At 41.4% G+C, this 27344-nt stretch overlaps 34 non-coding genes and 8 pseudogenes across 34 annotated transcripts; all 42 read left to right on the top strand.

Moving 5' to 3' along the window:
* The first annotated feature begins 399 nt into the window (after nucleotides 1–399).
* On the top strand, nucleotides 400–518 carry LOC150026779 (5S ribosomal RNA). The gene has a single exon (XR_016522162.1). It is a non-coding gene; the product is annotated as a 5S ribosomal RNA (ribosomal RNA).
* A 458-nt stretch (nucleotides 519–976) lies between these two features.
* LOC150026778 (5S ribosomal RNA) lies at nucleotides 977–1095 on the top strand. The gene has a single exon (XR_016522821.1). It is a non-coding gene; the product is annotated as a 5S ribosomal RNA (ribosomal RNA).
* Nucleotides 1096–1553: 458 nt separating this feature from the next.
* Nucleotides 1554–1672, top strand: LOC150026777 (5S ribosomal RNA). Its single transcript, XR_016522641.1, has one exon. It is a non-coding gene; the product is annotated as a 5S ribosomal RNA (ribosomal RNA).
* A 458-nt stretch (nucleotides 1673–2130) lies between these two features.
* Nucleotides 2131–2249, top strand: LOC150026776 (5S ribosomal RNA). Its single transcript, XR_016521951.1, has one exon. It is a non-coding gene; the product is annotated as a 5S ribosomal RNA (ribosomal RNA).
* Nucleotides 2250–2707: 458 nt separating this feature from the next.
* LOC150026775 (5S ribosomal RNA) lies at nucleotides 2708–2826 on the top strand. The gene has a single exon (XR_016522161.1). It is a non-coding gene; the product is annotated as a 5S ribosomal RNA (ribosomal RNA).
* A 458-nt stretch (nucleotides 2827–3284) lies between these two features.
* Nucleotides 3285–3403, top strand: LOC150026774 (5S ribosomal RNA). The gene has a single exon (XR_016522176.1). It is a non-coding gene; the product is annotated as a 5S ribosomal RNA (ribosomal RNA).
* Nucleotides 3404–3861: 458 nt separating this feature from the next.
* LOC150026773 (5S ribosomal RNA) lies at nucleotides 3862–3980 on the top strand. The gene has a single exon (XR_016522011.1). It is a non-coding gene; the product is annotated as a 5S ribosomal RNA (ribosomal RNA).
* A 458-nt stretch (nucleotides 3981–4438) lies between these two features.
* On the top strand, nucleotides 4439–4557 carry LOC150026772 (5S ribosomal RNA). Its single transcript, XR_016522120.1, has one exon. It is a non-coding gene; the product is annotated as a 5S ribosomal RNA (ribosomal RNA).
* Nucleotides 4558–5015: 458 nt separating this feature from the next.
* On the top strand, nucleotides 5016–5134 carry LOC150026771 (5S ribosomal RNA). Its single transcript, XR_016521948.1, has one exon. It is a non-coding gene; the product is annotated as a 5S ribosomal RNA (ribosomal RNA).
* Nucleotides 5135–5592: 458 nt separating this feature from the next.
* LOC150026770 (5S ribosomal RNA) lies at nucleotides 5593–5711 on the top strand. Its single transcript, XR_016522137.1, has one exon. It is a non-coding gene; the product is annotated as a 5S ribosomal RNA (ribosomal RNA).
* A 458-nt stretch (nucleotides 5712–6169) lies between these two features.
* LOC150026769 (5S ribosomal RNA) lies at nucleotides 6170–6288 on the top strand. Its single transcript, XR_016522784.1, has one exon. It is a non-coding gene; the product is annotated as a 5S ribosomal RNA (ribosomal RNA).
* A 458-nt stretch (nucleotides 6289–6746) lies between these two features.
* LOC150026768 (5S ribosomal RNA) lies at nucleotides 6747–6865 on the top strand. Its single transcript, XR_016522783.1, has one exon. It is a non-coding gene; the product is annotated as a 5S ribosomal RNA (ribosomal RNA).
* Nucleotides 6866–7323: 458 nt separating this feature from the next.
* LOC150026767 (5S ribosomal RNA) lies at nucleotides 7324–7442 on the top strand. Its single transcript, XR_016522630.1, has one exon. It is a non-coding gene; the product is annotated as a 5S ribosomal RNA (ribosomal RNA).
* Nucleotides 7443–8457: 1015 nt separating this feature from the next.
* Nucleotides 8458–8576, top strand: LOC150026766 (5S ribosomal RNA). Its single transcript, XR_016522629.1, has one exon. It is a non-coding gene; the product is annotated as a 5S ribosomal RNA (ribosomal RNA).
* Nucleotides 8577–9034: 458 nt separating this feature from the next.
* On the top strand, nucleotides 9035–9153 carry LOC150026765 (5S ribosomal RNA). The gene has a single exon (XR_016522628.1). It is a non-coding gene; the product is annotated as a 5S ribosomal RNA (ribosomal RNA).
* A 1015-nt stretch (nucleotides 9154–10168) lies between these two features.
* On the top strand, nucleotides 10169–10287 carry LOC150026764 (5S ribosomal RNA; annotated as a pseudogene).
* A 458-nt stretch (nucleotides 10288–10745) lies between these two features.
* On the top strand, nucleotides 10746–10864 carry LOC150026763 (5S ribosomal RNA). Its single transcript, XR_016522626.1, has one exon. It is a non-coding gene; the product is annotated as a 5S ribosomal RNA (ribosomal RNA).
* Nucleotides 10865–11322: 458 nt separating this feature from the next.
* LOC150026762 (5S ribosomal RNA) lies at nucleotides 11323–11441 on the top strand. Its single transcript, XR_016522625.1, has one exon. It is a non-coding gene; the product is annotated as a 5S ribosomal RNA (ribosomal RNA).
* A 1015-nt stretch (nucleotides 11442–12456) lies between these two features.
* Nucleotides 12457–12575, top strand: LOC150026761 (5S ribosomal RNA). Its single transcript, XR_016522597.1, has one exon. It is a non-coding gene; the product is annotated as a 5S ribosomal RNA (ribosomal RNA).
* Nucleotides 12576–13034: 459 nt separating this feature from the next.
* LOC150026760 (5S ribosomal RNA) lies at nucleotides 13035–13153 on the top strand. The gene has a single exon (XR_016521975.1). It is a non-coding gene; the product is annotated as a 5S ribosomal RNA (ribosomal RNA).
* A 458-nt stretch (nucleotides 13154–13611) lies between these two features.
* On the top strand, nucleotides 13612–13730 carry LOC150026759 (5S ribosomal RNA). The gene has a single exon (XR_016522150.1). It is a non-coding gene; the product is annotated as a 5S ribosomal RNA (ribosomal RNA).
* A 458-nt stretch (nucleotides 13731–14188) lies between these two features.
* LOC150026758 (5S ribosomal RNA) lies at nucleotides 14189–14307 on the top strand. Its single transcript, XR_016522060.1, has one exon. It is a non-coding gene; the product is annotated as a 5S ribosomal RNA (ribosomal RNA).
* A 459-nt stretch (nucleotides 14308–14766) lies between these two features.
* On the top strand, nucleotides 14767–14885 carry LOC150026757 (5S ribosomal RNA). The gene has a single exon (XR_016522253.1). It is a non-coding gene; the product is annotated as a 5S ribosomal RNA (ribosomal RNA).
* Nucleotides 14886–15344: 459 nt separating this feature from the next.
* LOC150026756 (5S ribosomal RNA) lies at nucleotides 15345–15463 on the top strand. Its single transcript, XR_016522077.1, has one exon. It is a non-coding gene; the product is annotated as a 5S ribosomal RNA (ribosomal RNA).
* Nucleotides 15464–15922: 459 nt separating this feature from the next.
* On the top strand, nucleotides 15923–16041 carry LOC150026755 (5S ribosomal RNA). The gene has a single exon (XR_016521974.1). It is a non-coding gene; the product is annotated as a 5S ribosomal RNA (ribosomal RNA).
* Nucleotides 16042–16500: 459 nt separating this feature from the next.
* LOC150026754 (5S ribosomal RNA) lies at nucleotides 16501–16619 on the top strand. Its single transcript, XR_016522140.1, has one exon. It is a non-coding gene; the product is annotated as a 5S ribosomal RNA (ribosomal RNA).
* Nucleotides 16620–17475: 856 nt separating this feature from the next.
* LOC150026753 (5S ribosomal RNA) lies at nucleotides 17476–17594 on the top strand (annotated as a pseudogene).
* A 459-nt stretch (nucleotides 17595–18053) lies between these two features.
* Nucleotides 18054–18172, top strand: LOC150026752 (5S ribosomal RNA; annotated as a pseudogene).
* Nucleotides 18173–18630: 458 nt separating this feature from the next.
* On the top strand, nucleotides 18631–18749 carry LOC150026751 (5S ribosomal RNA; annotated as a pseudogene).
* Nucleotides 18750–19208: 459 nt separating this feature from the next.
* On the top strand, nucleotides 19209–19327 carry LOC150026750 (5S ribosomal RNA). Its single transcript, XR_016522596.1, has one exon. It is a non-coding gene; the product is annotated as a 5S ribosomal RNA (ribosomal RNA).
* Nucleotides 19328–19785: 458 nt separating this feature from the next.
* Nucleotides 19786–19904, top strand: LOC150026749 (5S ribosomal RNA; annotated as a pseudogene).
* A 458-nt stretch (nucleotides 19905–20362) lies between these two features.
* Nucleotides 20363–20481, top strand: LOC150026748 (5S ribosomal RNA; annotated as a pseudogene).
* Nucleotides 20482–20939: 458 nt separating this feature from the next.
* Nucleotides 20940–21058, top strand: LOC150026747 (5S ribosomal RNA; annotated as a pseudogene).
* A 458-nt stretch (nucleotides 21059–21516) lies between these two features.
* On the top strand, nucleotides 21517–21635 carry LOC150026746 (5S ribosomal RNA). The gene has a single exon (XR_016522595.1). It is a non-coding gene; the product is annotated as a 5S ribosomal RNA (ribosomal RNA).
* A 458-nt stretch (nucleotides 21636–22093) lies between these two features.
* On the top strand, nucleotides 22094–22212 carry LOC150026745 (5S ribosomal RNA). Its single transcript, XR_016522825.1, has one exon. It is a non-coding gene; the product is annotated as a 5S ribosomal RNA (ribosomal RNA).
* A 1447-nt stretch (nucleotides 22213–23659) lies between these two features.
* Nucleotides 23660–23778, top strand: LOC150026744 (5S ribosomal RNA). Its single transcript, XR_016522001.1, has one exon. It is a non-coding gene; the product is annotated as a 5S ribosomal RNA (ribosomal RNA).
* A 458-nt stretch (nucleotides 23779–24236) lies between these two features.
* Nucleotides 24237–24355, top strand: LOC150026743 (5S ribosomal RNA). Its single transcript, XR_016522206.1, has one exon. It is a non-coding gene; the product is annotated as a 5S ribosomal RNA (ribosomal RNA).
* A 458-nt stretch (nucleotides 24356–24813) lies between these two features.
* Nucleotides 24814–24932, top strand: LOC150026742 (5S ribosomal RNA). Its single transcript, XR_016521910.1, has one exon. It is a non-coding gene; the product is annotated as a 5S ribosomal RNA (ribosomal RNA).
* A 458-nt stretch (nucleotides 24933–25390) lies between these two features.
* Nucleotides 25391–25509, top strand: LOC150026741 (5S ribosomal RNA). The gene has a single exon (XR_016522054.1). It is a non-coding gene; the product is annotated as a 5S ribosomal RNA (ribosomal RNA).
* A 458-nt stretch (nucleotides 25510–25967) lies between these two features.
* On the top strand, nucleotides 25968–26086 carry LOC150026740 (5S ribosomal RNA; annotated as a pseudogene).
* A 458-nt stretch (nucleotides 26087–26544) lies between these two features.
* On the top strand, nucleotides 26545–26663 carry LOC150026739 (5S ribosomal RNA). Its single transcript, XR_016522233.1, has one exon. It is a non-coding gene; the product is annotated as a 5S ribosomal RNA (ribosomal RNA).
* Nucleotides 26664–27121: 458 nt separating this feature from the next.
* Nucleotides 27122–27240, top strand: LOC150026738 (5S ribosomal RNA). Its single transcript, XR_016521909.1, has one exon. It is a non-coding gene; the product is annotated as a 5S ribosomal RNA (ribosomal RNA).
* The last annotated feature ends 104 nt before the right edge of the window (nucleotides 27241–27344 follow it).

Raw genomic sequence — 27344 nt, 5'->3', positions numbered from 1 at the left:
TTTCGTGACTGCGAGTTGTGGGGGTCCTTGTCCTTCGGGAATTGGCAACTAGATTCGTTACCACGTTTCGAACAACTTTCATTTTTAACGCGTCTCCATCCGACTTCTCTATCAAAAGTTATGACCGTTTGAAGTTTAGTCACGATAATTTTTGGCAACTCCAAATCTATCACTATTCTGTTCAATCTGAGGACTCCTCCATCAAATATACACTAAAACAAGATCCCACAAAAAAAATTAGACAAAAATTCAATTTCTACCTATTTTTAATGCATTTTACAAAAATCGTCTTACCTTGTTCGTCCATCTTGTATATCTCAAGACCCATTTTGTGTTTAACCATTTGAAACTGAAGCCCACTTGCAAACCCATATAGGCATTGATCGCGCTGCACTTGACAGGTGCGATCATACCAGCACTAATGCACCGGATCCCATCAGAACTCCGCAGTGAAGCGTGCTTGGGCGAGAGTAGTACTAGTATGGGTGACCTCCTTGGAAGTCCTCGTGTTGCACTTCTTTTTTGTGTTCTGTTCTTCCTCCTGGCCTATACAATCAAACCATGATGAGTTCACCTTTTTCGTGACTGCGAGTTGTGGGGGTCCTTGTCCTTCGGGAATTGGCAACTAGATTCGTTACCACGTTTCGAACAACTTTCATTTTTAACGCGTCTCCATCCGACTTCTCTATCAAAAGTTATGACCGTTTGAAGTTTAGTCACGATAATTTTTGGCAACTCCAAATCTATCACTATTCTCTTCAATCTGAGGACTCCTCCATCAAATATACACTAAAACAAGATCCCACAAAAAAAATTAGACAAAAATTCAATTTCTACCTATTTTTAATGCATTCTACAAAAATCGTCTTACCTTGTTCGTCCATCTTGTATATCTCAAGACCCATTTTGTGTTTAACCATTTGAAACTGAAGCCCACTTGCAAACCCATATAGGCATTGATCGCGCTGCACTTGACAGGTGCAATCATACCAGCACTAATGTACCGGATCCCATCAGAACTCCGCAACTAAGCGTGCTTGGGCGAGAGTAGTACTAGGATGGGTGACCTCCTGGGAAGTCCTCGTGTTGCACTTCTTTTTTGTGTTCTGTTCTTCCTCCTGGCCTATACAATCAAACCATGATGAGTTCACCTTTTTCGTGACTGCGAGTTGTGGGGGTCCTTGTCCTTCGGGAATTGGCAACTAGATTCGTTACCACGTTTCGAACAACTTTCATTTTTAACGCGTCTCCATCCGACTTCTCTATCAAAAGTTATGACCGTTTGAAGTTTAGTCACGATAATTTTTGGCAACTCCAAATCTATCACTATTCTCTTCAATCTGAGGACTCCTCCATCAAATATACACTAAAACAAGATCCCACAAAAAAAATTAGACAAAAATTCAATTTCTACCTATTTTTAATGCATTTTACAAAAATCGTCTTACCTTGTTCGTCCATCTTGTATATCTCAAGACCCATTTTGTGTTTAACCATTTGAAACTGAAACCCACTTGCAAACCCATATAGGCATTGATCGCGCTGCACTTGACAGGTGCGATCATACCAGCACTAATGCACCGGATCCCATCAGAACTCCGCAGTCAAGCGTGCTTGGGCGAGAGTAGTACTAGGATGGGTGACCTCCTGGGAAGTCCTCGTGTTGCACTTCTTTTTTGTGTTCTGTTCTTCCTCCTGGCCTATACAATCAAACCATGATGAGTTCACCTTTTTCGTGACTGCGAGTTGTGGGGGTCCTTGTCCTTCGGGAATTGGCAACTAGATTCGTTACCACGTTTCGAACAACTTTCATTTTTAACGCGTCTCCATCCGACTTCTCTATCAAAAGTTATGACCGTTTGAAGTTTAGTCACGATAATTTTTGGCAACTCCAAATCTATCACTATTCTCTTCAATCTGAGGACTCCTCCATCAAATATACACTAAAACAAGATCCCACAAAAAAAATTAGACAAAAATTCAATTTCTACCTATTTTTAATGCATTTTACAAAAATCGTCTTACCTTGTTCGTCCATCTTGTATATCTCAAGACCCATTTTGTGTTTAACCATTTGAAACTGAAGCCCACTTGCAAACCCATATAGGCATTGATCGCGCTGCACTTGACAGGTGCGATCATACCAGCACTAATGCACCGGATCCCATCAGAACTCCGCAGCTAAGCGCGCTTGGGCGAGAGTAGTACTAGGATGGGTGACCTCCTGGGAAGTCCTCGTGTTGCACTTCTTTTTTGTGTTCTGTTCTTCCTCCTGGCCTATACAATCAAACCATGATGAGTTCACCTTTTTCGTGACTGCGAGTTGTGGGGGTCCTTGTCCTTCGGGAATTGGCAACTAGATTCGTTACCACGTTTCGAACAACTTTCATTTTTAACGCGTCTCCATCCGACTTCTCTATCAAAAGTTATGACCGTTTGAAGTTTAGTCACGATAATTTTTGGCAACTCCAAATCTATCACTATTCTGTTCAATCTGAGGACTCCTCCATCAAATATACACTAAAACAAGATCCCACAAAAAAAATTAGACAAAAATTCAATTTCTACCTATTTTTAATGCATTTTACAAAAATCGTCTTACCTTGTTCGTCCATCTTGTATATCTCAAGACCCATTTTGTGTTTAACCATTTGAAACTGAAGCCCACTTGCAAACCCATATAGGCATTGATCGCGCTGCACTTGACAGGTGCGATCATACCAGCACTAATGCACCGGATCCCATCAGAACTCCGCAGTGAAGCGTGCTTGGGCGAGAGTAGTACTAGTATGGGTGACCTCCTTGGAAGTCCTCGTGTTGCACTTCTTTTTTGTGTTCTGTTCTTCCTCCTGGCCTATACAATCAAACCATGATGAGTTCACCTTTTTCGTGACTGCGAGTTGTGGGGGTCCTTGTCCTTCGGGAATTGGCAACTAGATTCGTTACCACGTTTCGAACAACTTTCATTTTTAACGCGTCTCCATCCGACTTCTCTATCAAAAGTTATGACCGTTTGAAGTTTAGTCACGATAATTTTTGGCAACTCCAAATCTATCACTATTCTGTTCAATCTGAGGACTCCTCCATCAAATATACACTAAAACAAGATCCCACAAAAAAAATTAGACAAAAATTCAATTTCTACCTATTTTTAATGCATTTTACAAAAATCGTCTTACCTTGTTCGTCCATCTTGTATATCTCAAGACCCATTTTGTGTTTAACCATTTGAAACTGAAGCCCACTTGCAAACCCATATAGGCATTGATCGCGCTGCACTTGACAGGTGCGATCATACCAGCACTAATGCACCGGATCCCATCAGAAATCCGCAGTTAAGCGTGCTTGGGCGAGAGTAGTACTAGGATGGGTGACCTCCTAGGAAGTCCTCGTGTTGCACTTCTTTTTTGTGTTCTGTTCTTCCTCCTGGCCTATACAATCAAACCATGATGAGTTCACCTTTTTCGTGACTGCGAGTTGTGGGGGTCCTTGTCCTTCGGGAATTGGCAACTAGATTCGTTACCACGTTTCGAACAACTTTCATTTTTAACGCGTCTCCATCCGACTTCTCTATCAAAAGTTATGACCGTTTGAAGTTTAGTCACGATAATTTTTGGCAACTCCAAATCTATCACTATTCTGTTCAATCTGAGGACTCCTCCATCAAATATACACTAAAACAAGATCCCACAAAAAAAATTAGACAAAATTTCAATTTCTACCTATTTTTAATGCATTTTACAAAAATCGTCTTACCTTGTTCGTCCATCTTGTATATCTCAAGACCCATTTTGTGTTTAACCATTTGAAACTGAAGCCCACTTGCAAACCCATATAGGCATTGATCGCGCTGCACTTGACAGGTGCGATCATACCAGCACTAATGCACCGGATCCCATCAGAAATCCGCAGTTAAGCGTGCTTGGGCGAGAGTAGTACTAGGATGGGTGACCTCCTGGGAAGTCCTCGTGTTGCACTTCTTTTTTGTGTTCTGTTCTTCCTCCTGGCCTATACAATCAAACCATGATGAGTTCACCTTTTTCGTGACTGCGAGTTGTGGGGGTCCTTGTCCTTCGGGAATTGGCAACTAGATTCGTTACCACGTTTCGAACAACTTTCATTTTTAACGCGTCTCCATCCGACTTCTCTATCAAAAGTTATGACCGTTTGAAGTTTAGTCACGATAATTTTTGGCAACTCCAAATCTATCACTATTCTCTTCAATCTGAGGACTCCTCCATCAAATATACACTAAAACAAGATCCCACAAAAAAAATTAGACAAAAATTCAATTTCTACCTATTTTTAATGCATTTTACAAAAATCGTCTTACCTTGTTCGTCCATCTTGTATATCTCAAGACCCATTTTGTGTTTAACCATTTGAAACTGAAGCCCACTTGCAAACCCATATAGGCATTGATCGCGCTGCACTTGACAGGTGCGATCATACCAGCACTAATGCACCGGATCCCATCAGAAATCCGCAGTCAAGCGTGCTTGGGCGAGAGTAGTACTAGGATGGGTGACCTCCTGGGAAGTCCTCGTGTTGCACTTCTTTTTTGTGTTCTGTTCTTCCTCCTGGCCTATACAATCAAACCATGATGAGTTCACCTTTTTCGTGACTGCGAGTTGTGGGGGTCCTTGTCCTTCGGGAATTGGCAACTAGATTCGTTACCACGTTTCGAACAACTTTCATTTTTAACGCGTCTCCATCCGACTTCTCTATCAAAAGTTATGACCGTTTGAAGTTTAGTCACGATAATTTTTGACAACTCCAAATCTATCACTATTCTGTTCAATCTGAGGACTCCTCCATCAAATATACACTAAAACAAGATCCCACAAAAAAAATTAGACAAAATTTCAATTTCTACCTATTTTTAATGCATTTTACAAAAATCGTCTTACCTTGTTCGTCCATCTTGTATATCTCAAGACCCATTTTGTGTTTAACCATTTGAAACTGAAGCCCACTTGCAAACCCATATAGGCATTGATCGCGCTGCACTTGACAGGTGCGATCATACCAGCACTAATGCACCGGATCCCATCAGAACTCCGCAGTCAAGCGTGCATGGGCGAGAGTAGTACTAGGATGGGTGACCTCCTGGGAAGTCCTCGTGTTGCACTTCTTTTTTGTGTTCTGTTCTTCCTCCTGGCGTATACAATCAAACCATGATGAGTTCACCTTTTTCGTGACTGCGAGTTGTGGGGGTCCTTGTCCTTCGGGAATTGGCAACTAGATTCGTTACCACGTTTCGAACAACTTTCATTTTTAACGCGTCTCCATCCGACTTCTCTATCAAAAGTTATGACCGTTTGAAGTTTAGTCACGATAATTTTTGGCAACTCCAAATCTATCACTATTCTCTTCAATCTGAGGACTCCTCCATCAAATATACACTAAAACAAGATCCCACAAAAAAAATTAGACAAAAATTCAATTTCTACCTATTTTTAATGCATTTTACAAAAATCGTCTTACCTTGTTCGTCCATCTTGTATATCTCAAGACCCATTTTGTGTTTAACCATTTGAAACTGAAGCCCACTTGCAAACCCATATAGGCATTGATCGCGCTGCACTTGACAGGTGCGATCATACCAGCACTAATGCACCGGTTCCCATCAGAACTCCGCAGTTAAGCGTGCCTGGGCGAGAGTAGTACTAGTATGGGTGACCTCCTGGGAAGTCCTCGTGTTGCACTTCTTTTTTGTGTTCTGTTCTTCCTCCTGGCCTATACAATCAAACCATGATGAGTTCACCTTTTTCGTGACTGCGAGTTGTGGGGGTCCTTGTCCTTCGGGAATTGGCAACTAGATTCGTTACCACGTTTCGAACAACTTTCATTTTTAACGCGTCTCCATCCGACTTCTCTATCAAAAGTTATGACCGTTTGAAGTTTAGTCACGATAATTTTTGGCAACTCCAAATCTATCACTATTCTCTTCAATCTGAGGACTCCTCCATCAAATATACACTAAAACAAGATCCCACAAAAAAAATTAGACAAAAATTCAATTTCTACCTATTTTTAATGCATTTTACAAAAATCGTCTTACCTTGTTCGTCCATCTTGTATATCTCAAGACCCATTTTGTGTTTAACCATTTGAAACTGAAGCCCACTTGCAAACCCATATAGGCATTGATCGCGCTGCACTTGACAGGTGCGATCATACCAGCACTAATGCACCGGATCCCATCAGAACTCCGCAGATAAGCGTGCTTGGGCGAGAGTAGTACTAGGATGGGTGACCTCCTGGGAAGTCCTCGTGTTGCACTTCTTTTTTGTGTTCTGTTCTTCCTCCTGGCCTATACAATCAAACCATGATGAGTTCACCTTTTTCGTGACTGCGAGTTGTGGGGGTCCTTGTCCTTCGGGAATTGGCAACTAGATTCGTTACCACGTTTCGAACAACTTTCATTTTTAACGCGTCTCCATCCGACTTCTCTATCAAAAGTTATGACCGTTTGAAGTTTAGTCACGATAATTTTTGGCAACTCCAAATCTATCACTATTCTCTTCAATCTGAGGACTCCTCCATCAAATATACACTAAAACAAGATCCCACAAAAAAAATTAGACAAAAATTCAATTTCTACCTATTTTTAATGCATTTTACAAAAATCGTCTTACCTTGTTCGTCCATCTTGTATATCTCAAGACCCATTTTGTGTTTAACCATTTGAAACTGAAGCCCACTTGCAAACCCATATAGGCATTGATCGCGCTGCACTTGACAGGTGCGATCATACCAGCACTAATGCACCGGATCCCATCAGAACTCCGCAGATAAGCGTGCTTGGGCGAGAGTAGTACTAGGATGGGTGACCTCCTGGGAAGTCCTCGTGTTGCACTTCTTTTTTGTGTTCTGTTCTTCCTCCTGGCCTATACAATCAAACCATGATGAGTTCACCTTTTTCGTGACTGCGAGTTGTGGGGGTCCTTGTCCTTCGGGAATTGGCAACTAGATTCGTTACCACGTTTCGAACAACTTTCATTTTTAACGCGTCTCCATCCGACTTCTCTATCAAAAGTTATGACCGTTTGAAGTTTAGTCACGATAATTTTTGGCAACTCCAAATCTATCACTATTCTCTTCAATCTGAGGACTCCTCCATCAAATATACACTAAAACAAGATCCCACAAAAAAAATTAGACAAAAATTCAATTTCTACCTATTTTTAATGCATTTTACAAAAATCGTCTTACCTTGTTCGTCCATCTTGTATATCTCAAGACCCATTTTGTGTTTAACCATTTGAAACTGAAGCCCACTTGCAAACCCATATAGGCATTGATCGCGCTGCACTTGACAGGTGCGATCATACCAGCACTAATGCACCGGATCCCATCAGAACTCCGCAGTGAAGCGTGCTTGGGCGAGAGTAGTACTAGGATGGGTGACCTCGTGGGAAGTCCTCGTGTTGCACTTCTTTTTTGTGTTCTGTTCTTCTTCCTGGCCTATACAATCAAACCATGATGAGTTCACCTTTTTCGTGACTGCGAGTTGTGGGGGTCCTTGTCCTTCGGGAATTGGCAACTAGATTCGTTACCACGTTTCGAACAACTTTCATTTTTAGCGCGTCTCCATCCGACTTCTCTATCAAAAGTTATGACCGTTTGAAGTTTAGTCACGATAATTTTTGGCAACTCCAAATCTATCACTATTCTCTTCAATCTGAGGACTCCTCCATCAAATATACACTAAAACAAGATCCCACAAAAAAAATTAGACAAAAATTCAATTTCTATCTATTTTTAATGCATTTTACAAAAATCGTCTTACCTTGTTCGTCCATCTTGTATATCTCAAGACCCATTTTGTGTTTAACCATTTGAAACTGAAGCCCACTTGCAAACCCATATAGGCATTGATCGCGCTGCACTTGACAGGTGCGATCATACCAGCACTAATGCACCGGATCCCACTGCTTGGGCGAGAGTAGTACTAGGATGGGTGACCTCCGGGGAAGTCCTCGTGTTGCACTTCTTTTTTGTGTTCTGTTCTTCTTCCTGGCCTATACAAACAAACCATGATGAGTTCACCTTTCTCGTGACTGCGAGTTGTGGGGGTCCTTGTCCTTCGGGAATTGGCAACTAGATTCGTTACCACGTTTCGAACAACTTTCATTTTTAACGCGTCTCCATCCGACTTCTCTATCAAAAGTTATGACCGTTTGAAGTTTAGTCACGATAATTTTTGGCAACTCCAAATCTATCACTATTCTCTTCAATCTGAGGACTCCTCCATCAAATATACACTAAAACAAGATCCCACAAAAAAAATTAGACAAAAATTCAATTTCTACCTATTTTTAATGCATTTTACAAAAATCGTCTTACCTTGTTCGTCCATCTTGTATATCTCAAGACCCATTTTGTGTTTAACCATTTGAAACTGAAGCCCACTTGCAAACCCATATAGGCATTGGTCGCGCTGCACTTGACAGGTGCGATCATACCAGCACTAATGCACCGGATCCCATCAGAACTCCGCAGTGAAGCGTGCTTGGGCGAGAGTAGTACTAGGATGGGTGACCTCGTGGGAAGTCCTCGTGTTGCACTTCTTTTTTGTGTTCTGTTCTTCTTCCTGGCCTATACAATCAAACCATGATGAGTTCACCTTTTTCGTGACTGCGAGTTGTGGGGGTCCTTGTCCTTCGGGAATAGGCAACCAGATTCGTTACCACGTTTCGAACAACTTTCATTTTTAACGCGTCTCCATCCGACTTCTCTATCAAAAGTTATGACCGTTTGAAGTTTAGTCACGATAATTTTTGGCAACTCCAAATCTATCACTATTCTCTTCAATCTGAGGACTCCTCCATCAAATATACACTAAAACAAGATCCCACAAAAAAAATTAGACAAAAATTCAATTTCTACCTATTTTTAATGCATTTTACAAAAATCGTCTTACCTTGTTCGTCCATCTTGTATATCTCAAGACCCATTTTGTGTTTAACCATTTGAAACTGAAGCCCACTTGCAAACCCATATAGGCATTGGTCGCGCTGCACTTGACAGGTGCGATCATACCAGCACTAATGCACCGGATCCCATCAGAACTCCGCAGTGAAGCGTGCTTGGGCGAGAGTAGTACTAGGATGGGTGACCTCGTGGGAAGTCCTCGTGTTGCACTTCTTTGTTGTGTTCTGTTCTTCTTCCTGGCCTATACAATCAAACCATGATGAGTTCACCTTTTTCGTGACTGCGAGTTGTGGGGGTCCTTGTCCTTCGGGAATTGGCAACTAGATTCGTTACCACGTTTCGAACAACTTTCATTTTTAGTGCGTCTCCATCCGACTTCTCTATCAAAAGTTATGACCGTTTGAAGTTTAGTCACGATAATTTTTGGCAACTCCAAATCTATCACTATTCTCTTCAATCTGAGGACTCCTCCATCAAATATACACTAAAACAAGATCCCACAAAAAAAATTAGACAAAAATTCAATTTCTATCTATTTTTAATGCATTTTACAAAAATCGTCTTACCTTGTTCGTCCATCTTGTATATCTCAAGACCCATTTTGTGTTTAACCATTTGAAACTGAAGCCCACTTGCAAACCCATATAGGCATTGATCGCGCTGCACTTGACAGGTGCGATCATACCAGCACTAATGCACCGGATCCCACTGCTTGGGCGAGAGTAGTACTAGGATGGGTGACCTCCGGGGAAGTCCTCGTGTTGCACTTCTTTTTTGTGTTCTGTTCTTCTTCCTGGCCTATACAAACAAACCATGATGAGTTCACCTTTCTCGTGACTGCGAGTTGTGGGGGTCCTTGTCCTTCGGGAATTGGCAACTAGATTCGTTACCACGTTTCGAACAACTTTCATTTTTAACGCGTCTCCATCCGACTTCTCTATCAAAAGTTATGACCGTTTGAAGTTTAGTCACGATAATTTTTGGCAACTCCAAATCTATCACTATTCTCTTCAATCTGAGGACTCCTCCATCAAATATACACTAAAACAAGATCCCACAAAAAAAATTAGACAAAAATTCAATTTCTACCTATTTTTAATGCATTTTACAAAAATCGTCTTACCTTGTTCGTCCATCTTGTATATCTCAAGACCCATTTTGTGTTTAACCATTTGAAATTGAAACCCACTTGCAAACCCATATAGGCATTGATCGCGCTGCACTTGACAGGTGCGATCATACCAGCACTAATGCATCGGATCCCATCAGAACTCCGCAGTGAAGCGTGCTTGGGCGAGAGTAGTACTAGGAATGGTGACCTCCTGGGAAGTCCTCGTGTTGCACTTCTTTTTTGTGTTCTGTTCTTCTTCCTGGCCTATACAATCAAACCATGATGAGTTCACCTTTTTCGTGACTGCGAGTTGTGGGGGTCCTTGTCATTCGGGAATAGGCAACCAGATTCGTTACCACGTTTCGAACAACTTTCATTTTTAACGCGTCTCCATCCGACTTCTCTATCAAAAGTTATGACCGTTTGAAGTTTAGTCACGATAATTTTTGGCAACTCCAAATCTATCACTATTCTCTTCAATCTGAGGACTCCTCCATCAAATATACACTAAAACAAGATCCCACAAAAAAAATTAGACAAAAATTCAATTTCTACCTATTTTTAATGCATTTTACAAAAATCGTCTTACCTTGTTCGTCCATCTTGTATATCTCAAGACCCATTTTGTGTTTAACCATTTGAAACTGAAGCCCACTTGCAAACCCATATAGGCATTGGTCGCGCTGCACTTGACAGGTGCGATCATACCAGCACTAATGCACCGGATCCCATCAGAACTCCGCAGTGAAGCGTGCTTGGGCGAGAGTAGTACTAGGATGGGTGACCTCGTGGGAAGTCCTCGTGTTGCACTTCTTTTTTGTGTTCTGTTCTTCTTCCTGGCCTATACAATCAAACCATGATGAGTTCACCTTTTTCGTGACTGCGAGTTGTGGGGGTCCTTGTCCTTCGGGAATTGGCAACTAGATTCGTTACCACGTTTCGAACAACTTTCATTTTTAGCGCGTCTCCATCCGACTTCTCTATCAAAAGTTATGACCGTTTGAAGTTTAGTCACGATAATTTTTGGCAACTCCAAATCTATCACTATTCTCTTCAATCTGAGGACTCCTCCATCAAATATACACTAAAACAAGATCCCACAAAAAAAATTAGACAAAAATTCAATTTCTACCTATTTTTAATGCATTTTACAAAAATCGTCTTACCTTGTTCGTCCATCTTGTATATCTCAAGACCCATTTTGTGTTTAACCATTTGAAACTGAAGCCCACTTGCAAACCCATATAGGCATTGGTCGTGCTGCACTTGACAGGTGCGATCATACCAGCACTAATGCACCGGATCCCATCAGAACTCCGCAGTGAAGCGTGCTTGGGCGAGAGTAGTACTAGGATGGGTGACCTCGTGGGAAGTCCTCGTGTTGCACTTCTTTTTTGTGTTCTGTTCTTCTTCCTGGCCTATACAATCAAACCATGATGAGTTCACCTTTTTCGTGACTGCGAGTTGTGGGGGTCCTTGTCCTTCGGGAATTGGCAACTAGATTCGTTACCACGTTTCGAACAACTTTCATTTTTAGCGCGTCTCCATCCGACTTCTCTATCAAAAGTTATGACCGTTTGAAGTTTAGTCACGATAATTTTTGGCAACTCCAAATCTATCACTATTCTCTTCAATCTGAGGACTCCTCCATCAAATATACACTAAAACAAGATCCCACAAAAAAAATTAGACAAAAATTCAATTTCTATCTATTTTTAATGCATTTTACAAAAATCGTCTTACCTTGTTCGTCCATCTTGTATATCTCAAGACCCATTTTGTGTTTAACCATTTGAAACTGAAGCCCACTTGCAAACCCATATAGGCATTGATCGCGCTGCACTTGACAGGTGCGATCATACCAGCACTAATGCACCGGATCCCACTGCTTGGGCGAGAGTAGTACTAGGATGGGTGACCTCCGGGGAAGTCCTCGTGTTGCACTTCTTTTTTGTGTTCTGTTCTTCTTCCTGGCCTATACAAACAAACCATGATGAGTTCACCTTTCTCGTGACTGCGAGTTGTGGGGGTCCTTGTCCTTCGGGAATTGGCAACTAGATTCGTTACCACGTTTCGAACAACTTTCATTTTTAACGCGTCTCCATCCGACTTCTCTATCAAAAGTTATGACCGTTTGAAGTTTAGTCACGATAATTTTTGGCAACTCCAAATCTATCACTATTCTCTTCAATCTGAGGACTCCTCCATCAAATATACACTAAAACAAGATCCCACAAAAAAAATTAGACAAAAATTCAATTTCTACCTATTTTTAATGCATTTTACAAAAATCGTCTTACCTTGTTCGTCCATCTTGTATATCTCAAGACCCATTTTGTGTTTAACCATTTGAAACTGAAGCCCACTTGCAAACCCATATAGGCATTGATCGCGCTGCACTTGACAGGTGCGATCATACCAGCACTAATGCACCGGATCCCATCAGAACTCCGCAGTGAAGCGTGCTTGGGCGAGAGTAGTACTAGGATGGGTGACCTCCTGGGAAGTCCTCGTGTTGCACTTCTTTTTTGTGTTCTGTTCTTCTTCCTGGCCTATACAATCAAACCATGATGAGTTCACCTTTTTCGTGACTGCGAGTTGTGGGGGTCCTTGTCCTTCGGGAATTGGCAACTAGATTCGTTACCACGTTTCGAACAACTTTCATTTTTAACGCGTCTCCATCCGACTTCTCTATCAAAAGTTATGACCGTTTGAAGTTTAGTCACGATAATTTTTGGCAACTCCAAATCTATCACTATTCTCTTCAATCTGAGGACTCCTCCATCAAATATACACTAAAACAAGATCCCACAAAAAAAAATTAGACAAAAATTCAATTTCTACCTATTTTTAATGCATTTTACAAAAATCGTCTTACCTTGTTCGTCCATCTTGTATATCTCAAGACCCATTTTGTGTTTAACCATTTGAAACTGAAGCCCACTTGCAAACCCATATAGGCATTGATCGCGCTGCACTTGACAGGTGCGATCATACCAGCACTAATGCACCAGATCCCATCAGAACTCCGCAGCTAAGCGTGCTTGGGCGAGAGTAGTACTAGGATGGGTGACCTCCTGGGAAGTCCTCGTGTTGCACTTCTTTTTTGTGTTCTGTTCTTCTTCCTGGCCTATACAATCAAACCATGATGAGTTCACCTTTTTCGTGACTGCGAGTTGTGGGGGTCCTTGTCCTTCGGGAATTGGCAACTAGATTCGTTACCACGTTTCGAACAACTTTCATTTTTAACGCGTCTCCATCCGACTTCTCTATCAAAAGTTATGACCGTTTGAAGTTTAGTCACGATAATTTTTGGCAACTCCAAATCTATCACTATTCTCTTCAATGTGAGGACTCCTCCATCAAATATACACTAAAACAAGATCCCACAAAAAAAAATAGACAAAAATTCAATTTCTACCTATTTTTAATGCATTTTACAAAAATCGTCTTACCTTGTTCGTCCATCTTGTATATCTCAAGACCCATTTTGTGTTTAACCATTTGAAACTGAAGCCCACTTGCAAACCCATATAGGCATTGATCGCGCTGCACTTGACAGGTGCGATCATACCAGCACTAATGCACCGGATCCCATCAGAACTCCGCAGTTAAGCGCGCTTGGGCGAAAGTAGTACTAGGATGGGTGACCTCCTGGGAAATCCTCGTGTTGCACTTCTTTTTTGTGTTCTGTTCTTCCTCCTGGCCTATACAATCAAACCATGATGAGTTCACCTTTTTCGTGACTGCGAGTTGTGGGGGTCCTTGTCCTTCGGGAATTGGCAACTAGATTCGTTACCACGTTTCGAACAACTTTCATTTTTAACGCGTCTCCATCCGACTTCTCTATCAAAAGTTATGACCGTTTGAAGTTTAGTCACGATAATTTTTGGCAACTCCAAATCTATCACTATTCTCTTCAATCTGAGGACTCCTCCATCAAATATACACTAAAACAAGATCCCACAAAAAAAATTAGACAAAAATTCAATTTCTACCTATTTTTAATGCATTTTACAAAAATCGTCTTACCTTGTTCGTCCATCTTGTATATCTCAAGACCCATTTTGTGTTTAACCATTTGAAACTGAAGCCCACTTGCAAACCCATATAGGCATTGATCGCGCTGCACTTGACAGGTGCGATCATACCAGCACTAATGCACCGGATCCCATCAGAACTCCGCAGTCAAGCGCGCTTGGGCGAGAGTAGTACTAGGATGGGTGACCTCCTGGGAAGTCCTCGTGTTGCACTTCTTTTTTGTGTTCTGTTCTTCTTCCTGGCCTATACAATCAAACCATGATGAGTTCACCTTTTTCGTGACTGCGAGTTGTGGGGGTCCTTGTCCTTCGGGAATTGGCAACTAGATTCGTTACCACGTTTCGAACAACTTTCATTTTTAACGCATCTCCATCCGACTCCTCTATCAAAAGTTATGACCGTTTGAAGTTTAGTCACGATAATTTTTGGCAACTCCAAATCTATCACTATTCTCTTCAATCTGAGGACTCCTCCATCAAATATACACTAAAACAAGATCCCACAAAAAAAAATTAGACAAAAATTCAATTTCTACCTATTTTTAATGCATTTTACAAAAATCGTCTTACCTTGTTCGTCCATCTTGTATATCTCAAGACCCATTTTGTGTTTAACCATTGGAAACTGAAGCCCACTCTCAAACCCATAGGGGCATTGATCGCGCTGCACTTGACAGGTGCGATCATACCAGCACTAATGCACCGGATCCCATCAGAACTCCGCAGTTAAGGGGGCATGGGCGAGAGTAGTACTAGGATTGGTGACCTCCTGGGAAGTCCTCGTGTTGCACTTCTTTTTTGTGTTCTGTTCTTCTTCCTGGCCTATACAATCAAACCATGATGAGTTCACCTTTTTCGTGACTGCGAGTTGTGGGGGTCCTTGTCCTTCGGGAATTGGCAACTAGATTCGTTACCACGTTTCGAACAACTTTCATTTTTAACGCGTCTCCATCCGACTTCTCTATCAAAAGTTATGACCGTTTGAAGTTTAGTCACGATAATTTTTGGCAACTCCAAATCTATCACTATTCTCTTCAATCTGAGGACTCCTCCATCAAATATACACTAAAAAAAGATCCCACAAAAAAAAATTAGACAAAAATTCAATTTCTACCTATTTTTAATGCATTTTACAAAAATCGTCTTACCTTGTTCGTCCATCTTGTATATCTCAAGACCCATTTTGTGTTTAACCATTTGAAACTGAAGCCCACTCTCAAACCCATAGGGGCATTGATCGCAATGCACTTGACAGGTGCGATCATACCAGCACTAATGCACCGGATCACATCAGAACTCCGCAGTTAAGGGTGCATGGGCGAGAGTAGTACTACGATGGGTGACCTCCTGGGAAGTCCTCGTGTTGCACTTCTTTTTTGTGTTCTGTTCTTCTTCCTGGCCTATACAATCAAACCATGATGAGTTCACCTTTTTCGTGACTGCGAGTTGTGGGGGTCCTTGTCCTTCGGGAATTGGCAACTAGATTCGTTACCACGTTTCGAACAACTTTCATTTTTAACGCGTCTCCATCCGACTTCTCTATCAAAAGTTATGACCGTTTGAAGTTTAGTCACGATAATTTTTGGCAACTCCAAATCTATCACTATTCTCTTCAATCTGAGGACTCCTCCATCAAATATACACTAAAACAAGATCCCACAAAAAAAAATTAGACAAAAATTCAATTTCTACCTATTTTTAATGCATTTTACAAAAATCGTCTTACCTTGTTCGTCCATCTTGTATATCTCAAGACCAATTTTGTGTTTAACCAATTGAAACTGAAGCCCACTTGCAAACCCATATAGGCATTGATCGCGCTGCACTTGACAGGTGCGATCATACCAGCACTAATGCACCAGATCCCATCAGAACTCCGCAGCTAAGCGTGCTTGGGCGAGAGTAGTACTAGGATGGGTGACCTCCTGGGAAGTCCTCGTGTTGCACTTCTTTTTTGTGTTCTGTTCTTCTTCCTGGCCTATACAATCAAACCATGATGAGTTCACCTTTTTCGTGACTGCGAGTTGTGGGGGTCCTTGTCCTTCGGGAATTGGCAACTAGATTCGTTACCACGTTTCGAACAACTTTCATTTTTAACGCGTCTCCATCCGACTTCTCTATCAAAAGTTATGACCGTTTGAAGTTTAGTCACGATAATTTTTGGCAACTCCAAATCTATCACTATTCTCTTCAATCTGAGGACTCCTCCATCAAATATACACTAAAACAAGATCCCACAAAAAAAAATTAGACAAAAATTCAATTTCTACCTATTTTTAATGCATTTTACAAAAATCGTCTTACCTTGTTCGTCCATCTTGTATATCTCAAGACCCATTTTGTGTTTAACCATTTGAAACTGAAGCCCACTTGCAAACCCATATAGGCATTGATCGCGCTGCACTTGACATGTGCGATCATACCAGCACTAATGCACCGGATCGCATCAGAACTCCGCAGTCAAGCGTGCTTGGGCGAGAGTAGTACTAGGATGGGTGACCTCTTGGGAAGTCCTCGTGTTGCACTTCTTTTTTGTGTTCTGTTCTTCTTCCTGGCCTATACAATCAAACCATGATGAGTTCACCTTTTTCGTGACTACGAGTTGTGGGGGTCCTTGTCCTTCGGGAATTGGCAACTAGATTCGTTACCACGTTTCGAACAACTTTCATTTTTAACGCGTCTCCATCCGACTTCTCTATCAAAAGTTATGACCGTTTGAAGTTTAGTCACGATAATTTTTGGCAACTCCAAATCTATCACTATTCTCTTCAATTTGAGGATTCCTCCATCAAATATACACTAAAACAAGATCCCACAAAAAAAAATTAGACAAAAATTCAATTTCTACCTATTTTTAATGCATTTTACAAAAATCGTCTTACACTAGGATGGGTGACCTCCTGGGAAGTCCTCGTGTTGCACTTCTTTTTTGTGTTCTGTTCTTCTTCCTGGCCTATACAATCAAACCATGATGAGTTCACCTTTTTCGTGACTGCGAGTTGTGGGGGTCCTTGTCCTTCGAGAATTGGCAACTAGATTCGTTACCACATTTCGAACAACTTTCATTTTTAACGCGTCTCCATCCGACTTCTCTATCAAAAGTTATGACCGTTTGAAGTTTAGTCACGATAATTTTTGGCAACTCCAAATCTATCACTATTCTCTTCAATCTGAGGACTCCTCCATCAAATATACACTAAAACAAGATCCCACAAAAAAAAATTAGACAAAAATTCAATTTCTACCTATTTTTAATGCATTTTACAAAAATCGTCTTACCTTGTTCGTCCATCTTGTATATCTCAAGACCCATTTTGTGTTTAACCATTTGAAACTGAAGCCCACTTGCAAACCCATATAGGCATTGATCGCGCTGCACTTGACAGGTGCGATCATACCAGCACTAATGCACCGGATCCCATCAGAACTCCGCAGTTAAGCCCTCTCGGGCGAGAGTAGTACTAGGATGTATGACCTCCGGGGAAGTCCTCGTGTTGCTCTTCTTTTTTGTGTTCTGTTCTTCTTCCTGGCCTATCCAATCAAACCATGATGAGTTCACCTTTTTCGTGACTGCGAGTTGTGGGGGTCCTTGTCCTTCGGGAATTGGCAACTAGATTCGTTACCACGTTTCGAACAACTTTCATTTTTAACGCGTCTCCATCCGACTTCTCTATCAAAAGTTATGACCGTTTGAAGTTTAGTCACGATAATTTTTGGCAACTCCAAATCTATCACTATTCTCTTCAATCTGAGGACTCCTCCATCAAATATACACTAAAACAAGATCCCACAAAAAAAAATTAGACAAAAATTCAATTTCTACCTATTTTTAATGCATTTTACAAAAATCGTCTTACCTTGTTCGTCCATCTTGTATATCTCAAGACCCATTTTGTGTTTAACCATTTGAAACTGAAGCCCACTTGCAAACCCATAGGGGCATTGATCGCGCTACACTTGACAGGTGCGATCATACCAGCACTAATGCACTGGCTCCCATTAGAACTCCGCAGTTAAGCGTGGTTGGGCGAAATTAGTACTAGGATGGGTGACCTCCTGGGAAGTCCTCGTGTTGCACTTCTTTTTTGTGTTCTGTTCTTCTTCCTGGCCTATACAATCAAACCATGATGAGTTCACCTTTTTCGTGACTGCGAGTTGTGGGGGTCCTTGTCCTTCGGGAATTGGCAACTAGATTCGTTACCACGTTTCGAACAACTTTCATTTTTAACGCGTCTCCATCCGACTTCTCTATCAAAAGTTATGACCGTTTGAAGTTTAGTCACGATAATTTTTGGCAACTCCAAATCTATCACTATTCTCTTCAATCTGAGGACTCCTCCATCAAATATACACTAAAACAAGATCCCACAAAAAAAATTAGACAAAAATTCAATTTCTACCTATTTTTAATGCATTTTACAAAAATCGTCTTACCTTGTTCGTCCATCTTGTATATCTCAAGACCCATTTTGTGTTTAACCATTTGAAACTGAAGCCCACTTGCAAACCCATATAGGCATTGATCGCGCTTCACTTGACAGGTGCGATCATACCAGCACTAAAGCACCGGATCCCATCAGAACTCCGCAGTCATGCGCGCTTGGGAGAGAGTAGTACTAGGATGGGTGACCTCCTGGGAAGTCCTCGTGTTGCACTTATTTTTTGTGTTCTGTTCTTCTTCCTGGCCTATACAATCAAACCATGATGAGTTCACCTTTTTCGTGACTGCGAGTTGTGGGGGTCCTTGTGCTTCGGGAATTGGCAACTAGATTCGTTACCACGTTTCGAACAACTTTCATTTTTAACGCGTCTCCATCCGACTTCTCTATCAAAAGTTATGACCGTTTGAAGTTTAGTCACGATAATTTTTGGCAACTCCAAATCTATCACTATTCTCTTCAATCTGAGGACTCCTCCATCAAATATACACTAAAACAAGATCCCACAAAAAAAAATTAGACAAAAATTCAATTTCTACCTATTTTTAATGCATTTTACAAAAATCGTCTTACCTTGTTCGTCCATCTTGTATATCTCAAGACCCATTTTGTGTTTAACCATTTGAAACTGAAGCCCACTTGCAAACCCATATAGGCATTGATCGCGCTGCACTTGACAGGTGCGATCATACCAGCACTAATGCACCGGATCCCATCAGAACTCCGCAGTGAAGCGTGCTTGGGCGAGAGTAGTACTAGGATGGGTGACCTCCTGGGAAGTCCTCGTGTTGCACTTCTTTTTTGTGTTCTGTTCTTCTTCCTGGCCTATACAATCAAACCATGATGAGTTCACCTTTTTCGTGACTGCGAGTTGTGGGGGTCCTTGTCCTTCGGGAATTGGCAACTAGATTCGTTACCACGTTTCGAACAACTTTCATTTTTAACGCGTCTCCATCCGACTTCTCTATCAAAAGTTATGACCGTTTGAAGTTTAGTCACGATAATTTTTGGCAACTCCAAATCTATCACTATTCTCTTCAATCTGAGGACTCCTCCATCAAATATACACTAAAACAAGATCCCACAAAAAAAATTAGACAAAAATTCAATTTCTACCTATTTTTAATGCATTTTACAAAAATCGTCTTACCTTGTTCGTCCATCTTGTATATCTCAAGACCCATTTTGTGTTTAACCATTTGAAACTGAAGCCCACTTGCAAACCCATATAGGCATTGATCGCGCTGCACTTGACAGGTGCGATCATACCAGCACTAATGCACCGGATCCCATCAGAACTTCGCAGTTAAGCCCTCTCGGGCGAGAGTAGTACTAGGATGTATGACCTCCGGGGAAGTCCTCGTGTTGCTCTTCTTTTTTGTGTTCTGTTCTTCTTCCTGGCCTATCCAATCAAACCATGATGAGTTCACCTTTTTCGTGACTGCGAGTTGTGGGGGTCCTTGTCCTTCGGGAATTGGCAACTAGATTCGTTACCACGTTTCGAACAACTTTCATTTTTAACGCGTCTCCATCCGACTTCTCTATCAAAAGTTATGACCGTTTGAAGTTTAGTCACGATAATTTTTGGCAACTCCAAATCTATCACTATTCTCTTCAATCTGAGGACTCCTCCATCAAATATACACTAAAAAAGGATCCCACAAAAAAAATTAGACAAAAATTCAATTTCTACCTATTTTTAATGCATTTTACAAAAATCGTCTTACCTTGTTCGTCCATCTTGTATATCTCAAGACCCATTTTGTGTTTAACCATTTGAAACTGAAGCCCACTTGCAAACCCATATAGGCATTGATCGCGCTACACTTGACAGGTGCGATCATACCAGCACTATTGCACTGGCTCCCATTAGAACTCCGCAGTTAAGCGTGGTTGGGCGAAATTAGTACTAGGATGGGTGATCTCCTGGGAAGTCCTCGTGTTGCACTTCTTTTTTGTGTTCTGTTCTTCTTCCTGGCCTATACAATCAAACCATGATGAGTTCACCTTTTTCGTGACTGCGAGTTGTGGGGGTCCTTGTCCTTCGGGAATTGGCAACTAGATTCGTTACCACGTTTCGAACAACTTTCATTTTTAACGCGTCTCCATCCGACTTCTCTATCAAAAGTTATGACCGTTTGAAGTTTAGTCACGATAATTTTTGGCAACTCCAAATCTATCACTATTCTCTTCAATCTGAGGACTCCTCCATCAAATATACACTAAAACAAGATCCCACAAAAAAAATTAGACAAAAATTCAATTTCTACCTATTTTTAATGCATTTTACAAAAATCGTCTTACCTTGTTCGTCCATCTTGTATATCTCAAGACCCATTTTGTGTTTAACCATTTGAAACTGAAGCCCACTTGCAAACCCATATAGGCATTGATCGCGCTGCACTTGACAGGTGCGATCATACCAGCACTAAAGTACCGGATCCCATCAGAACTCCGCAGTCATGCGCGCTTGGGAGAGAGTAGTACTAGGATGGGTGACCTCCTGGGAAGTCCTCGTGTTGCACTTCTTTTTTGTGTTCTGTTCTTCTTCCTGGCCTATACAATCAAACCATGATGAGTTCACCTTTTTCGTGACTGCGAGTTGTGGGGGTCCTTGTCCTTCGGGAATTGGCAACTAGATTCGTTACCACGTTTCGAACAACTTTCATTTTTAACGCGTCTCCATCCGACTTCTCTATCAAAAGTTATGACCGTTTGAAGTTTAGTCACGATAATTTTTGGCAACTCCAAATCTATCACTATTCTCTTCAATCTGAGGACTCCTCCATCAAATATACACTAAAACAAGATCCCACAAAAAAAATTAGACAAAAATTCAATTTCTACCTATTTTTAATGCATTTTACAAAAATCGTCTTACCTTGTTCATCCATCTTGTATATCTCAAGACCCATTTTGTGTTTAACCATTTGAAACTGAAGCCCACTTGCAAACCCATATAGGCATTGATCGCGCTGCACTTGACAGGTGCGATCATACCAGCACTAATGCACCGGATCCCATCAGAACTCCGCAGTGAAGCGTGCTTGGGCGAGAGTAGTACTAGGATGGGTGACCTCCTGGGAAGTCCTCGTGTTGCACTTCTTTTTTGTGTTCTGTTCTTCTTCCTGGCCTATACAATCAAACCATGATGAGTTCACCTTTTTCGTGACTGCGAGTTGTGGGGGTCCTTGTCCTTCGGGAATTGGCAACTAGATTCGTTACCACGTTTCGAACAACTTTCATTTTTAACGCGTCTCCATCCGACTTCTCTATCAAAAGTTATGACCGTTTGAAGTTTAGTCACGATAATTTTTGGCAACTCCAAATCTATCACTATTCTCTTCAATCTGAGGACTCCTCCATCAAATATACACTAAAACAAGATCCCACAAAAAAAATTAGACAAAAATTCAATTTCTACCTATTTTTAATGCATTTTACAAAAATCGTCTTACATTGTTCGTCCATCTTGTATATCTCAAGACCCATTTTGTGTTTAACCATTTGAAACTGAAGCCCACTTGCAAACCCATATAGGCATTGATCGCGCTGCACTTGACAGGTGCGATCATACCAGCACTAATGCACCGGATCCCATCAGAACTCCGCAGTGAAGCGTGCTTGGGCGAGAGTAGTACTAGGATGGGTGACCTCCTGGGAAGTCCTCGTGTTGCACTTATTTTTTGTGTTCTGTTCTTCTTCCTGGCCTATACAATCAAACCATGATGAGTTCACCTTTTTCGTGACTGCGAGTTGTGGGGGTCCTTGTCCTTCGGGAATTGGCAACTAGATTCGTTACCACGTTTCGAACAACTTTCATTTTTAACGCGTCTCCATCCGTGATGGAGATCAAGCCCAAGAGAACATGGAGGCCACTCATCAAGCTCAAGAAGAGGTGGAGGCACAAATGGAGGACGCCCATGGAGGTCAAAGTCCACCTCAAAGGATTACAAGAAGCATGTTCAAAGCCTTGGGAGCTAGAGGACATTTATTTTCTCTTTTTGTAGTGTCTTTAGTTGAAGGTGCTTAGAGGGAAACCTTAGAAACCTCTTTTGTTATAGCATCTTTTCGGCTTTAGTTAGGATCTTTAGGGGGGTGTATTAGTAGATAGGTGTAGAAGTAGAATAGGGGGTGCCAAAGTGAAGGAAAGGATCACACCTTTCTTGCTTTGCAAATAGGCGCCGGTTCTAGTTTGAATTAGGAGGGAATTTTGAATTGTTTTAGCTTTCTTTTTCAGCACCTTAGGCTATAAATAGAGGTTCCTTCCTTGTAAATTTCAGATTTGAATTCATCTAAAGAAACTATACTCAAAATTGGAGTGAGCATTTGGAGAGCTTTGAGCTTCTTCTCTAGTCTTATCTTGAAGGACCATGGTTTCCTCAAGTGGCGGCTTCCACACTCATCTAGGAGCATCCATACTTCTAGTGGCGTGATCATCCAACCTATCTTCCATCTTCATGAGCATTCTCTTCTCCTTCCTTTCTTCTTCTTCAATTGTTCATGTTACCTTGTGTTTTGAGTTGTCTAGCTTTCGGTTTTTCTATTTTCAGCACCTATATTCTGTTTTGTTTTTAAATTCTGTTCGGTTCTTTTGTTTAGTAGCTTAATTCTGTTCGGTTAATCTAGTTTCTATTCCTTTGTTGATTCAATTTGACAATATTTGGTTCATCCAAATGAGTTTGGGATTTGGTACTTGTTATTGGTGAGTTCTTGATCTTAGAACCATGATCCAACTTCTAAGAAAGTGCCTCTACATTTTCCAGCTCAAGGTGATTCCTCAAAGTGTCAAGAATCTTGCTCTATGTGGCTATTGGAATCACATCAATCCGACTTCTCTATCAAAAGTTATGACCGTTTGAAGTTTAGTCACGATAATTTTTGGCAACTCCAAATCTATCACTATTCTCTTCAATCTGAGGACTCCTCCATCAAATATACACTAAAACAAGATCCCACAAAAAAAATTAGACAAAAATTCAATTTCTACCTATTTTTAATGCATTTTACAAAAATCGTCTTACCTTGTTCGTCCATCTTGTATATCTCAAGACCCATTTTGTGTTTAACCATTTGAAACTGAAGCCCACTTGCAAACCCATATAGGCATTGATCGCGCTGCACTTGACAGGTGCGATCATACCAGCACTAATGCACCGGATCCCATCAGAACTCCGCAGTGAAGCGTGCTTGGGCGAGAGTGGTACTAGGATGGGTGACCTCCTGGGAAGTCCTCGTGTTGCACTTCTTTTTTGTGTTCTGTTCTTCTTCCTGGCCTATACAATCAAACCATGATGAGTTCACCTTTTTCGTGACTGCGAGTTGTGGGGGTCCTTGTCCTTCGGGAATTGGCAACTAGATTCGTTACCACGTTTCAAACAACTTTCATTTTTAACGCGTCTCCATCCGACTTCTCGATCAAAAGTTATGACCGTTTGAAGTTTAGTCACGATAATTTTTGGCAACTCCAAATCTATCACTATTCTCTTCAATCTGAGGACTCCTCCATCAAATATACACTAAAACAAGATCCCACAAAAAAAATTAGACAAAAATTCAATTTCTACCTATTTTTAATGCATTTTACAAAAATCGTCTTACCTTGTTCGTCCATCTTGTATATCTCAAGACCCATTTTGTGTTTAACCATTTGAAACTGAAGCCCACTTGCAAACCCATATAGGCATTGATCGCGCTGCACTTGACAGGTGCGATCATACCAGCACTAATGCACCGGATCCCATCAGAACTCCGCAGTGAAGCGTGCTTGGGCGACAGTAGTACTAGGATGGGGGACCTCCTGGGAAGTCCTCGTGTTGCACTTCTTTTTTGTGTTCTGTTCTTCTTCCTGGCCTATACAATCAAACCATGATGAGTTCACCTTTTTCGTGACTGCGAGTTGTGGGGGTCCTTGTCCTTCGGGAATTGGCAACTAGATTCGTTACCACGTTTCGAACAACTTTCATTTTTAACGCGTCTCCATCCGACTTCTCTATCAAAAGTTATGACCGTTTGAAGTTTAGTCACGATAATTTTTGGCAACTCCAAATCTATCACTATTCTCTTCAATCTGAGGACTCCTCCATCAAATATACACTAAAACAAGATCCCACAAAAAAAATTAGAGAAAAATTCAATTTCTACCTATTTTTAATGCATTTTACAAAAATCGTCTTACCTTGTTCGTCCATCTTGTATATCTCAAGACCCATTTCGTGTTTAACCATTTGAAACTGAAGCCCACTTGCAAACCCATATAGGCATTGATCGCGTTGCACTTGACAGGTGCGATCATACCAGCACTAATGCACCGGATCCCATCAGAACTCCGCAGTGAAGCGTGCTTGGGCGAGAGTAGTACTAGGATGGGGGACCTCCTGGGAAGTCCTCGTGTTGCACTTCTTTTTTGTGTTCTGTTCTTCTTCCTGGCCTATACAATCAAACCATGATGAGTTCACCTTTTTCGTGACTGCGAGTTGTGGGGGTCCTTGTCCTTCGGGAATTGGCAACTAGATTCGTTACCACGTTTCGAACAACTTTCATTTTTAACGCGTCTCCATCCGACTTCTCTATCAAAAGTTATGACCGTTTGAAGTTTAGTCACGATAATTTTTGGCAACTCCAAATCTATCACTATTCTCTTCAATCTGAGGACTCCTCCATCAAATATACACTAAAACAAGATCCCACAAAAAAAATTAGAGAAAAATTCAATTTCTACCTATTTTTAATGCATTTTACAAAAATCGTCTTACCTTGTTCGTCCATCTTGTATATCTCAAGACCCATTTTGTGTTTAACCATTTGAAACTGAAGCCCACTTGCAAACCCATATAGGCATTGATCGCGTTGCACTTGACAGGTGCGATCATACCAGCACTAATGCACCGGATCCCATCAGAACTCCGCAGTGAAGCGTGCTTGGGCGAGAGTAGTACTAGGATGGGTGACCTCCTTGGAAGTCCTCGTGTTGCACTTCTTTTTTGTGTTCTGTTCTTCTTCCTGGCCTATACAATCAAACCATGATGAGTTCACCTTTTTCGTGACTGCGAGTTGTGGGGGTCCTTGTCCTTCGGGAATTGGCAACTAGATTCGTTACCACGTTTCGAACAACTTTCATTTTTAACGCGTCTCCATCCGACTTCTCTATCAAAAGTTATGACCGTTTCAAGTTTAGTCACGATAATTTTTGGCAACTCCAAATCTATCACTATTCTCTTCAATCTGAGGACTCCTCCATCAAATATACACTAAAACAAGATCCCACAAAAAAAATTAGACAAAAATTCAATTTCTACCTATTTTTAATGCATTTTACAAAAATCGTCTTACCTTGTTCGTCCATCTTGTATATCTCAAGACCCATTTTGTGTTTAACCATTTGAAACTGAAGCCCACTTGCAAACCCATATAGGCATTGATCGCGCTGCACTTGACAGGTGCGATCATACCAGCACTAATGCACCGGATCCCATCAGAACTCTGCAGTGAAGCGTGCTTGGGCGAGAGTGGTACTAGGATTGGTGACCTCCTGGGAAGTCCTCGTGTTGCACTTCTTTTTTGTGTTCTGTTCTTCTTCCTGGCCTATACAATCAAACCATGATGAGTTCACCTTTTTCGTGACTGCGAGTTGTGGGGGTCCTTCTCCTTCGGGAATTGGCAACTAGATTCGTTACCACGTTTCGAACAACTTTCATTTTTAACGCGTCTCCATCCGACTTCTCTATCAAAAGTTATGACCGTTTGAAGTTTAGTCACGATAATTTTTGGCAACTCCAAATCTATCACTATTCTCTTCAATCTGAGGACTCCTCCCTCAAATATACACTAAAACAAGATCCCACAAAAAAAATTAGAGAAAAATTCAATTTCTACCTATTTTTAATGCATTTTACAAAAATCGTCTTACCTTGTTCGTCCATCTTGTATATCTCAAGACCCATTTCGTGTTTAACCATTTGAAACTAAAGCCCACTTGCAAACCCATATAGGCATTGATCGCGCTGCACTTGACAGGTGCGATCATACCAGCACTAATGCACCGGATCCCATCAGAACTCCGCAGTGAAGCGTGCTTGGGCGAGAGTGGTACTAGGATGCGTGACCTCCTGGGAAGTCCTCGTGTTGCACTTCTTTTTTGTGTTCTGTTCTTCTTCCTGGCCTATACAATAAAACCATGATGAGTTCACCTTTTTCGTGACTGCGAGTTGTGGGGGTCCTTGTCCTTCGGGAATTGGCAACTAGATTCGTTACCACGTTTCGAACAACTTTCATTTTTAACGCGTCTCCATCCGACTTCTCTATCAAAAGTTATGACCGTTTGAAGTTTAGTCACGATAATTTTTGGCAACTCCAAATCTATCACTATTCTCTTCAATCTGAGGACTCCTCCATCAAATATACACTAAAACAAGATCCCACAAAAAAAATTAGAGAAAAATTCAATTTCTACCTATTTTTAATGCATTTTACAAAAATCGTCTTACCTTGTTCGTTCATCTTGTATATCTCAAGACCCATTTCGTGTTTAACCATTTGAAACTGAAGCCCACTTGCAAACCCATATAGGCATTGATCGCGCTGCACTTGACAGGTGCGATCATACCAGCACTAATGCACCGGATCCCATCAGAACTCCGCAGTGAAGCGTGCTTGGGCGAGAGTAGTACTAGGATGGGGGACCTCCTGGGAAGTCCTCGTGTTGCACTTCTTTTTTGTGTTCTGTTCTTCTTCCTGGCCTATACAATCAAACCATGATGAGTTCACCTTTTTCGTGACTGCGAGTTGTGGGGGTCCTTGTCCTTCGGGAATTGG

The sequence above is a fragment of the Phaseolus vulgaris genome, chromosome 6, assembly GCF_051622355.1.
Source record: "Phaseolus vulgaris cultivar YP4 chromosome 6, ASM5162235v1, whole genome shotgun sequence".
Taxonomy (NCBI): Eukaryota; Viridiplantae; Streptophyta; class Magnoliopsida; order Fabales; family Fabaceae; genus Phaseolus; species Phaseolus vulgaris.
The sequence above is the reverse complement of the archived record's forward strand: the minus strand, read 5'-3'. Positions and strand labels throughout refer to the sequence as shown.